The sequence below is a fragment of the Podarcis liolepis genome, assembly GCF_965112155.1.
Source record: "Podarcis liolepis genome assembly, chromosome: 1".
Taxonomy (NCBI): domain Eukaryota; kingdom Metazoa; phylum Chordata; class Lepidosauria; order Squamata; family Lacertidae; genus Podarcis; species Podarcis liolepis.
This window is the reverse complement of record NC_139554.1, coordinates 73,785,927-73,798,452: the sequence shown is the minus strand read 5'-3', so window position 1 is coordinate 73,798,452 and position 12,526 is coordinate 73,785,927. Positions and strand designations below refer to the sequence as shown.

General features: G+C 40.1%; 1 protein-coding gene across 7 annotated transcripts in view; it reads left to right on the top strand.

Annotated features, from left to right (window-relative positions):
* Nucleotides 1–12,526, top strand: part of KCNQ1 (potassium voltage-gated channel subfamily Q member 1) — a 322,417-nt gene that overhangs the window by 178,555 nt on the left and 131,336 nt on the right. The gene's annotated exons all lie outside the window — the stretch shown is intronic.

Below are 12,526 nucleotides of genomic sequence, written 5' to 3'. Positions count from 1 at the left end.
ATTAAGTTCTTAATCAGAGGTACCACACTGTATTGCTTATCCTCACCTTGACGTTCATTTGAGGCATCATATGAAATAGGCACATAGAAATTCACAACTCCCAGTCAAATCTAGATTGTTTCATTGATTTTTAAAAAAATTGTATTAATATATTCAGATTTCAAAAACTTTTATATAGTGCAAGGAAGAATGAGATAAGAAAAGCAGGGAGCAAGGGGGGAAAGCAGAAAAAGAAAGTGTATTTGTTACAGGATTTCTGTTTTATCTGTGATCCTTGGCCACCAGCTTTATTTTGCTAGAGATATATTGAACAAACAGGTAATCATTTCCAGAAGCTTATAGTCAAAGTCTCCAAAAAGATGTACTCCCCTCCCTTCAGCAAAGCACCATATTTTTCTGAATGTCTTTAAGTCTTTGTGTGTGTGCAGGGTGAGTGTGCATACATTATTCCATGGGTGGTGGAAGGCAATTATTCTTCATTGTATGGTCACAGTCCAAAATAACTTCCCTGGTTTCTTTCTTCTTGTTGGCCAGAGTAACTTTAATAAGTTTTAAATGGCCATTCCTGAGTTGGGCAGCTGCTAAGATTACAATATGGGAGATTGCCTTCTGGCAAATTCATTTGAAGGGACCTTTGCAGAGCCAAGATTACATCACATAGGCAGTATGTTATACAGACATATTCCAGAATCAACATAGAGCATGATGCCATATCCTACGGAGAATGATCTGCCATAAAATGAAATGTTAAATTGTTTACACACTGGAGAGAAATTCTGAATGTGTGGAACATAATTTGAATAGGGAACTGGCAAAGAATGGTAGCTGCCTATTCAATATTATAGTAAGCATACAGCACCGCATAGTATGTGATGCTAAGCTATGTTAATAAAGGAAATAAGAAAGCATGTGTTCCATATTAAAGGTCTTGAAAGATATTAATCATTTATGTGCAGCAGGATATGTAGGCCTACAACACAGGAGAAGGAATGCATCAGGAGGGGCAGGGCTGCTGGACCAAGTGACATTTTGTGCCCATGTAAATACACGGAAAGTTATTCACTTAATCTGGCTCTTGTTTCATAATAAATGAAATATCTGTTGTATGCCTGTGCTTGAGGGGTGGGGGACGGACAACTATTACTCTCATTACACTGTTTTCTCCCACTCATGAGTCACATTCTTTACCAAGCACAACGGAGTGCCAGTGTTCCAGCTGCCTCTCTCTTCAACACCCAAACCTCAAATTGTCCTGCTATGAAATCATAGCTGACTGAATTAAAACAAGACTAATGTGGAGCATAATTGTACCTGGTCAGCCTACCAGCATCCTACACCATTTTTTCTCATTATCATATTAGGGCTGCTGCTGGCAAAGGCTTATTTGACAGTGAACTTTTCCCTTCCCACCAGTTGTCTTGAACTTTGGCAGGATCAAGACACTGGGCAATATTGCAATGTCACCAGTGGGGATTTGAAAGATTCTTTAAATGCCCATCTTGCAATTACAAAGGTCTCTTTACAAGTCTGCAGAATTAGATTGCAGAAGAGCTGGATGAATGAACAGTGTGATTATTGTTATCATTATGCTAATGTTTAAGCATGGTGTTTTTATAATGCCCGTGTTTATGTGCAGTAAAAGCCCACTGAGTGAGCGCTGTCGTGTTTTAAGCCAAATGAACACTAGGAAAAGAGAACAAACGCACTGCATTTCAACCAGCGCTCGTCAAAACCAGAATCTCAGTGGGGAATCCATGAATATGAACTATATACATTTTACTTATAATAAAAATCTGACAGTGTCATCACACAGCCCCCAGTGAAGGATTTGTAGTGCCACATCACAATCCTGGATTTATATGAAGTTAGGCTGCTTAACCTTCTCTGAGTAAGGTAACTGACTGGCATGCTCTTAAGAGCCAATTCATCTTAAAGATACAGAAATGTGTATAATAAAATGGGTGTGAGTGAGCGTCTGTGTGCACACGTGCAAAAGGGGCTGCAGAACAGTAGGCAGTTAGTGGCATGGAAACGAGGGTGGCCAGTGTGCAAGGGGCAACTGAGAAGAGGAAGGAGGAAATGGGTGAAGGTGGAACTGTGTGTGCATGCACAGAGTCATGACCATTTGCTCAGTATCACACCAACATAGCTTTCCACCCTCTCCCACACACTTTGCTTTATTCATGATTTGGGTACTTGAACCACAGCTAAGGAATCAGTCAGGGTAAGAGTTAAGTAAACCCTCCCAGCTGCCACTTCTTCCCTGAAAATGCTGTTCAAGCATGGAGCTAGGAACCCTGTATTTGACTTAAAACATGTAGTTTTGTCCTCACAAACAAAAACAATTTTTTAATCCCCTCTCAGAAAGAGAGCAAGATATGCTTGCCTTTGAGTGTGCATATTCGTCTCCTTTGATAATGTGAAAATAATAATTTGGCAGGACAGCTCATTAGACGAGCGTCACAAGCTACATAACATCTAACATCATCTAATACTAATTACCTTTTCTTGTTTGTCCTACAGCAGAGAGGGAGTCAAAAGGCAACTCTTTGGGGAGTTGAAAGGCTTCATAATAGGGCTTCTCACTCTAAGGGACAGAATTGTTTTGCCCCTTTGTTTCCAGGCCGCTAATAAACCATGTCACGCTGTGAAGCTTTCCGTACTCTTTCTTGCTGTCTCATTTTAAGCTTTCAGCCTGTAGGATGTTGCTGCCTTTTGTATTTTTTAGTATGTTATCTTGGACATATTGGTGAACGGTATGTGTATGTACTGTATATTCAAAATCCTACAGCAAGCTCATATTTCAACGTTTTACTTCATGAAACTTCTTAAAGTGTTACATTGCAATATATGAACCTGTCAGCTGCATTTGCATTCTGGGATTCTGACAATGAATTAATTGTTTATATTTGCAAAAGCAAAATTTAGAGGACTGCTAAATATGCATTGTTTGATTCCTTTGCAAAACAATGTAATGCTGTTTGCATTTGAGTATTTGCTATGGGTAGAAGCCCTATGCTCTTACTTCTTTCAGTCCTGGCTCCTAAAAGGCCGAACGGTTTACTGTTTCTGTGTAGTACAAAGTGTGATAATGGATTGCTTCAAACTCCATTTAAATGGCATTAAGTATACTCCAGTTTTTCAAGGACATTTTAGAACAAACTGTACATTCTTAGTGATGACAAACAAGAAAAGAGTCAGCAGAGAACTGTTGAACAGGGTCAAATCAGTGGTTGCAGGTTTCAAGGACTTGGGCTCTGCAAAAGTGCTCCGTATAGCTGAATCAAAACTTTGCAAAATAAAAAAGCCAAGGCACATTAATGAAACTTGCTAACTTTCAATTAAGTCTGAACTGTGGCATGGTTCAGAAAAAAAATATCTCATGAAGTTCGGTGGCTTTGCAATTTTATTATTGTTATTTATTTATTCAAGGCTCAGGATCATTTAAACCTAAAACTCAAAGGTTGCAGTCCTGGAAAAGTGAATCATATGTGTGTGTGGTGGTGGCAATTCAGTCTAATTATTGTGCACTAAAAGCTGCCAACTTGGAAGTTTTCATGTCATTTCAAGTTCTCAGTATGGATAATAAGGTCAAATGTTGTTTCTGGCTGTTGGTTTGGCTTTGCAGAGGAGCCTGGTTCTACTTGTAGGTCTCCTAGCTGCACTCCCCACCCGTAAAGCATACCTCTGAGTGTGCCCCTTCTTCACACAGCACAGAGTTATAATATGAAATTTGCTCCTACAAAGAAGTAGTGACGACACCCTACCTGGATCACTTTGGAAGCGGATAACATAAATTTATGGTGGACAAGCCTATCAGTGACTACCGGCTATAAGAGCTGTGTTCCACCACCGCTGTCAGAGGCAATATGCAAGTTGCTGCGAATCACAAAGGAGTGTGCTGTTGCATTTGGTCCTGTTACCCATAGGCATTTGGGTGGCCACAGTGAGAACAAGAAGCTCAATAATAATAATAAAAAGTGATGAGAGAACGGTTGCTATTCAGAGTAGACAGCACTGGGCCAGATGGACAAACAGTTATTCTTGAGGAATAGCTTATCAGCTTCACTAATCCTGGCATCCCATAAGACACAGACAGCAGCAAGCTGCTAGGTGAGGGGCACCTTTTTAAATAAAAGGCTGTACAGTCGTACCTTGGAAGCCAAACGGAATCCGTTCCGGAAGTCCGTTCGACTCCCAAAACGTTCGGAAACCAAAGTGTGGCTTCTGATTAGCTGTAGGAAGCTCCTGAAGCCAATCGGAAGCTGCAGAAGCCTCGTTGGACATTCAGCTTCCAAAAATAGTTCGCAAAGTTCACTTCTGGGTGTGCTGCGTTCGGGAGCCAAAACGTTCGAGAACTAAGTTGTTCGACTTCCAAGGTTCGACTGTATAAACATGAGATTAGCTAGGTGTTGATTAATAATGTGAGGGAGCCTGTGCAAGTTCTGTTTGATTCAGACGGCTTGAGATTGCTATCAGTCGCTGTACTTAAAATGTTAAATGATTAACTTCAAACGTAAACCTTCCCTACCAATTACATTATGGTATATGATAGTAATAATACGTCAGTGAAAATAGGTAGTGATGTTTTATTTTAAAGAAACCAGCAATGATTCAACAAGACTGTTATAGAGCAACTGGAACAAATACTGCTCAGCTGATGTATAATTAGTCTGGAGAAATAAAACACTCATTCAGAACTTGGCAAGATCTAGAGTAAGCGGTGTAGCCTGCCAATTCTCAGTGAAGGGGAAATGGTAGCCAATCCCTTCTCTACGTGCTACCAAAAAGAACCCTTTTGTTTCCTTGGTATGCTGCTAGCTTTCTTTCACAGAATCTTTCCTGTTCCAAAATTCAAGAGCCCATCATTATCACTTACCCTTTTCACCTAAGGTGGCCTCTACTTCAAGGATCTGCTCTCAGTTGGCATCTAGTATCTGCAGGAGATTTGATAAAATGCACATAAAATCATAATGTAGAGGATAATATACTGCTAGAGGTGTTAATATTGCACTTTGGTCTGGATATGCTTTAAAAGAAGAATTTGTTCATCCTATTGATATTTGTTTGCTCACTCTATAGCCAGCCTTTGTTTTGTTTTTGGCTTTTTTTGAAAATGATGAAGATTTATATATACACACACACTGCAAATCCTTCTCACAACTGGAGAATGGTGATATTGATGCTGGCTAGAGAGACCCCTGAATCTATTAAGGTCAAAGAGTGTGTGTATATATAGTTAATAGCAGCTGAGAAAGCGTGTTCTCCTTCATGGAGAGCACGTGTTGTGGTGGGGGCCGCCAGGACACTCCAAAGATGGGGGCGGGCTAATTGATCGTTGGCCACTGATGCGATTGGGGCTTCCCTTGTTGTTGGGAAGAAGTTAATGTTGCCATTTGTTGATTGACAGCCAGAAATGCTAAAACTCCTTGCACGAGGCTAGGGCTTCCTCTTTTCGACTGTGCATCAGATTGCCCCCCCCCCCAGAATTAGGGTTGTTCGCTTTGACCTTGCTATGCCTGTCATGGGATCGTCTGCTCTTGGGGCAGGGGCCCGGTAGGAATTTTGTCCATCTGGCTGATTGGCTGGGGCCATTTGGTTTTTGTCTACTGCGTAGCAAATCGTCACAACTTGTAAGGTTGCGGTTAGGCATTGGTTTATGGTTTGGTTGGTTGAGGGGCAGTGGTTGAGTGCCTGCCCTTGGTCGGTTAATTGCCTGCCCTTCTAATGCTGCTGCTGCAAGGGATTCTGTTAAAGGAATTGGGGGCTAACTATTGCTTGTCCACTCTGTCAAGGGGGCTCGGGCCATAGCAATGAGCTCCTGGTTGCATTTGGGGTGAGGGCAGGTTCCCTGCTCCGTCGCTAGCCCCAAGTGTATTCCCTTATTCTGACTTTCACATCATGCGGAATGTCAGTCTGTCCCCCATGGTGGGGGCAGATAGTCGCAACCAATGCCTAAGCAACCGCTCACAAATTTGTATTTTAATAAAGTTGTGGCCAAAATTATGCCAAAATCTTAAACAAAAAAAAATTCTGTGTGATGTGTGAGTTATTGGGGTGGCCCTGGGGACCTCGACACACAATTAAGAAGAGCCATTGTGTTTATGGTAAATGAGCATTCTCTCTTAGCTGTGGTTCAATTGCCCAATTCATGAGTGAGGTCAGATGGCCATACAATCATATTTGCATCAAGTTCTACTCAGCATTCGAAAATCACCAACGTGCATTTTGTACCTGGCTGTTGGCCACTTGTGACCAAGTGAAGATGACCGGGTACCAGGATGGCCCCTGATGTCTCCACCATCTGGAGCTGCATGCCTGAGGATCCTTGGATCCTGTCTGTTTTCACTCACTAACAACACATCCTATAGAATTCTATCTGTGTTACTTTATCTGCACAATCAGGAACCCAAAAGTCATATTGAAGAATAAAACTTTTGACCCGTCTGGCCCCAAAATGGCAACTAGACATTCTGTTTTGACGACTGTAACCCTGGCTTAAGGAACCATTTGGTGCCTAGCTTATATAGCTGAGTTTCTAACACTGGTTCTACTTGTAAAAAATACCGTATTTTTCTGTGTATAAGACTCCCCCCGCCAATTTTTCAAGTTTAAAATTGGGGGTCGTTTTTTACATCAGTAGTGCATATGAGGGATTTCTTTATTTAGAGTCCAAAAAAATAGGGGTTGTGTTATACACGGGGGCATGTTATACACAGAAAAATACGGTAATCTGTAGGAAATCAAATGATGAGTTGAGGTTGTACAAACTGAGAGCCCTGTCATATGTCCTTGAGGAAGTGGTTTTTTTAGTAAAAAGCTAGGTGATTGTGAAAATTGCATCTGAATAGTATAGATCTGTGGAAAGTTCTGTTTTTGCATTTGTAAATACTGCTGTGGGGTGGGGGGGAAACAACCTCAGAATAAAACCCCATCTTGTTTTAGTTTGCAAAGAAGCAGAACGTTCTATTCCTAGAGGAGCCACAAAAGTGCTTACAGGCAAGGATTCCCCACACAAACATCTTACACGTACACTCAGTTTTTCAAGCTGAGAAGTGTCAGGCTGTGTTTGTCTATGGAAGGGAGACGTGAATGGAGTGTATTTATTTTAGCACATTTGGTACACGGCGAACCCACCAGAATCACTTTTAACTAATACATTTTAATTGCGCTAAAAGAACTACTGCTGAAGAAATGCCTTGTCTGATATGCTAAATGACACTTAAGATTTTTTAAAAATCATTTGTAACTTTTGCTGTTGTTAGAAAAGATTGGATTGAAAGCGTAGCCCTGGCCAGAGTCCAAGAGTGCGATCCAGGGATGCCTTGTCCTGTTCAAGGACCCCTTGTAATGATGTGGAAGCTGTACAGGAATGCTTTGGTGCTCTTGTACAGCTCCCATTCATTCACTGTCAGCGGAGCTTCCTGCGGAAAACTTATCAATGGAGTACACCCCCATAAGCCAATATAGATTTATCTCAGTTTTTCATTTGGTGTTATTTATTTTCTGTCCCACAATTCTTTTTGGGAGTGAAGGTAAGCACTGTGAAGGCACAACATGGTGTCGTTAAAATCGTTACCCAAACCAGAGCTGACCAGAATAAAATATTAACCAGAAAGAGAGGAAGCCACACAAAAACGCAGAAACCAGGCAGCAAAAGCTACAGTAGTTTTCTCATAAATAATTTCTGACACATGTTGCAACCTTCACTAGGGAAATGTACAGAAACATATCTACAAATGCACAATTTAATCATGACATAAATACAATTGATACAATAACTTGATTTTTAAAGGATATATAGTGGATTACACTTTTATCTCCTTAATTTATTTTATGGTAAGTGCACTTTCTTACCCTTCAGAAACATTTACATTTTTTCTATAAATACATTATTATATGGGTAGCATTTTAATGTTTCTGGCAGACTCATAGTTACTGTATGAATTAGTCTTATGTCATGGTTACATTGTATATTTCTGGACATATGTTTTTGTAGTTTCCCCAGATGAAAATCAGTACATTGGAAATAATTCATCAAATAAATAACTGCCACACACTATTGTCTGTGCCTGCTGCATTCTTTTGGAATAAAATGTTGACAGTTGAAATTTTGTTTTGAAACGAGCACTTCTGCTTTGAGCTTTTCCTTTTTTTTAATGTCATTAGTGGGAAAATGTCAGATTGGGAGAAGGTCATTTTTTACAACATTACAAAATGTTCAAAATCATATTAAATGTTACTGTGTTCTTAGTTGTTTTTAAGCATACTTTATGGAAACGTAGTAAAACATTCACTAAATACTTTGATGATTTTTCGAAGAAAACCAGTTATACAAATCAGAGGTGTGGGTATTCTGTGCTTTAAAAAACAACCCAGAATTCTACACTAAGAAAACATGATTTTTTTTTAAATAGCAATACTAAGCAATTATGTATACAATCAACATAATGAGTACAAATTTGCATTTCAAGTTATACATTTTGCACAAGTTATCCTGATTGCTCAAGTTAGGGGTATGGGCAGGGAGTTTCCAAGTTGTACCTTGGCCGCAGCAAATTTTGTTCAGCAACCCCTCTGTATTTAAATACACATTTTTCATGCATTTCCAAATACTTCATTGTTTTTGCAATTATAAAAAATAGAAGTCCACTTCTAAAACATAGCAGAATTCCACACCCAGTACTATATTCAGCTCTTGTACTGTGCTTTGGGGGAATTGTGATGTGCACACACAGTGGCACACATCAGGGTCTCTCTTTGAAATTGTCAGGCACTGAGGGTGGACAAGTATCTTGAAACAGGCAGCAGGGAGAAGCATTGGCTAAAGGCCAGTAGTCTCATGGTACAAAGGCTGAGCCTGTTGACCTTCCCTAGCAACAAATTGCCAAGACCGTAGGAAGTTGCAGATCTGGGACTTCTATCTGCACCAGTGGCGCCATGGTAGCTTCAGCTGGAACAACCCCCTGCAGCCCCAGGGAGTTAGGTTCCAGTTTCTGATCCGCAGGGCTCCTGATTCCAGCGTTGCACAGAGATGCCTAAAAGGTTTCATATCAGCAGGAAACCAAACTGAAAGTTACTGTTTTGGATAAACGGATATTCTTCTTCTAGCCGTATCTTCTGAATATCTACTCAGAGATTCTTCAGAACTGAATATTGTAATTTTTAAAACGTTACACACACACCCATGCAAGAAACAGTCTGTTTAAATTGTTGCCAAATGTACTGCTTTGTATTTTTAGATTTGACTAATCTGTGTCAGGACATGACTTTTATATTGGTGGGGCTTTTTGTTTGTTGATTTTGATTTGACCGAAATGGTGATTACAGCTTGGGTATTCACCCTTCCAGATCACAGGAAGTACTAAATGGATGAAAAGAAAAAACCATTGTTCTACTTATCAGTTGTGTTAATTTTATTTTTTATTTTAAAAAACTTAACATGTGCCCTAATTGAGCTCATGCTGTTAGCTACAGTCAAGAAGAAACTTCAATGAAGAAATGTATGGTGTGTTTTTTTAACTATGCATGAGGTGCACTTTTTATGATGAAGTATCAGCTTAGAATCATATGCAGAAATTGAAATACTGTTATTTCAAATACAAAGCAAGAAATTCTATTTTCTTTGCCTGCAAAGAAACAGCACCTGCTATTTACATGTATTTTGGAGTCACCTGACTATAAAGGGCTAAGCCACTAGACCAGCCTTACACTAGCCTCTTGAAGCTAGTAAAAAAAGTGACATCCCCATTTTTTAATGTAATAATATCTGACTTCAAATATATCCAATGCCTCGTTCACATTATGTGAGTGCATATAGGGTGTGAACACTGAGCACTGTAGCACAAGCAATTAGAGAAACTTTGCTTCAGATTAGGAAGTTATTTTAATGCCAGCTGCAGGACTGACCTTTTCTCATAGTGTCTCACTGTCCTTTCGGGCCTGCGATGATTTCTCCCTGGAGCTTGATCTTTATGGGAAGTTGGTACGTTTTGTATGAAATTAGGCTTTTGTAACACAGCCAGGCTTAACCTCCTTTCTGATACACAGGAGCTGCCAGTGGTCCCAGCTGCACAGCACTAATGCATTACATATAGCCATTGTGCTTTGCGTGGTGCTTAATGCGCATGAGAGAACTGGGCCAAAAAACGTTGAGATTATGGCAAGAGTGAAACAAAACAGATGCCTAAGGAGTGAGGTTTATCCAAATAGTTTAGCATTGACCTCACTTTCCACCCACTGAAATTACAGTACTGTGAAAATTACAGTTGATTTCCAGTTTTGATCTGAGCACTTAGGAAAGTACATCCCTTAGCACAAAAGTCCAACTGTGCTGACATTCCAGGGCACCCAACATTTTCCAAAAGGTGCCCACAAATAGAAATGTCTGGAGCCCTACCCATTTATCCCATCTGTGTGCTAAAGTACAGCAGGGTCGTTGTGCTATATAGGATGCCCATTGCAGACTGGGAATCAACCTCAAAACATTCCTGTGACCCAGTGATGGTCCCAGCTCCCTAATCCTACATTTGGGTAATCCTTGATGCGTGTATGAGTAATGACTGAAGGGTAACATTAATGTTCCTTAAAAATCTGGACTTTTTAAAATCATAGACATTTCTGAATAAGATGGTGCAAGTTAATGGAATGAGGCTACCATAGTCATCAAGATCACAATGAATTGAAAGGTTATGGTTCCCTCCCCCCCCCCCCGTTAGCTCCCTTTATTTGTGCAGTGGTGGTATTCATTAATTGAGTTTACTACAGTAGCATAACATCTTCCAGCAGAGAAGGAATAGATAGATGTTTTGGTTGTATGCACACATGCAGGTAACATTAAAGTCAAAGTAAGCACAGAATGCTGTGACCTTGAGGTGAGTAAGGAGAGGAGAATCAGCTTAATTCTTCAACCTTGAACCTTTTTTTACCACTCAGGGACACCCCAAAGCTGCATTTCTGCCAGTGGAGAGAGGAGGGACTGCTTAAACATTTCATCTTGGCATTGTTTTTCTATTCAAAATTGCCCCCCCCCCCCGGCTGTTTTCCTTTCTGGAGGAAAAGAAATTGGGGAGGGGAGTTATGGAGTGGGAAAATGACCCAAGGGGAATAGAGTAAGCACACCCCGCCAGAGCACTCCTTGAAATTACTGTATCATACATCAGCTTGTTTTATTAAAGAAGCAAACAAAAAAGATTGCCAGGGCAAAGCTTAACATGCAGTTGCATGCAGCATTTAGTTTGGCATGGAGATGTACAGCTTATGAATTATAGCACTTACTGGATTTTATATCAATCTATAAATATCAAAAGAAAACAAAGAACTCTTTTTGTGGGTACCATTACTTACATTAAAATCCAGACTTTTATGCAAAACATCCATGCTCCAAGTTAGAACTTTCAAGAAGTGCTTGTTTGATCTTCAAGACTGGTGATTAATGTTAATGATAAGGTGTTGATTGCTACATGGGAAATCTATTCATGGAAACAATAGCCTGTTATAATTCTTTTTAACTACCACATATGAGTGTTTAAACCTTACTCCCTTAAGACAATGGCCTCATTTATACATTATGATCTCCTGGTAAAACTGCCTTTTCTCTTCCTGGTTTACAATTAATTGTAAAGTACACACAGTGATACTAAAAGTTCAAAACAGAGAAGCATCCTATGCCATTGGGGCAACATGAAAAAGAGACAGAAGGTGATAGAATCACAGAATGGTAAAATTTGCAAAGAGAACCGTGAAACCAATACAAACGTATTAAATAAATGTATTAAAGTTAAGACACCGAAGGGGAAAAAATGCAATGCTGTACAATTCATGCACATAGTGAACAGGAGTTGGGCATACATTAAAAAATCCTTGGGCATTCAGCTGACTGGTGGAAGGCAATGTGCTAGTACAATGAAACTTCCTCCTTCTCTTCCCCTCATATCTTCAATGTCATCCCCAAATCTGTTCTGGAGGGTTGGGAGACTATGGAGTGAAAAAAGCACACAGTGTGGATTCTTCACTTACCAATAAACAGGAGACTACTGATATTTAAGTATATATCTCCCTTCAAAAGACATTCCTCATAATGCTAAAAGAAATTAAATCCCCCCCCAAAAAAAGGCAAAAATCCATAAATACTTTGTCATATCTGAATCCTGAATAAAGCAAGGTACCACTTCAAACAAAAGAATAATGTAAACAAAAGTGCATCTTTAAGGCCCTTCTTGCCTTTGGGAAGCTCAACATCCTCAACAGTTAATAATGATTTGACAGCACAAAACTATCAAGGGTTGTAGCAGTGGTGAATGGGCAGCACCACTCCCACCCCTGCCCAGAGAAAGTCTCCATTATGGTGCAGCTGTTATGTTGTGCCACTATTTCAGTGATTTGTCAGCAAAGTAGCACAAGTGACTCTTGCTGTCAAGCACAGGTGTTGAAATAGAACCACTAGACCAAAGGACAGAGTGGAAGAAACTGTGACGATATTTCTTCCGGAGAGGCTTGAGGAGATTACGGACTTTGCTGGATATCA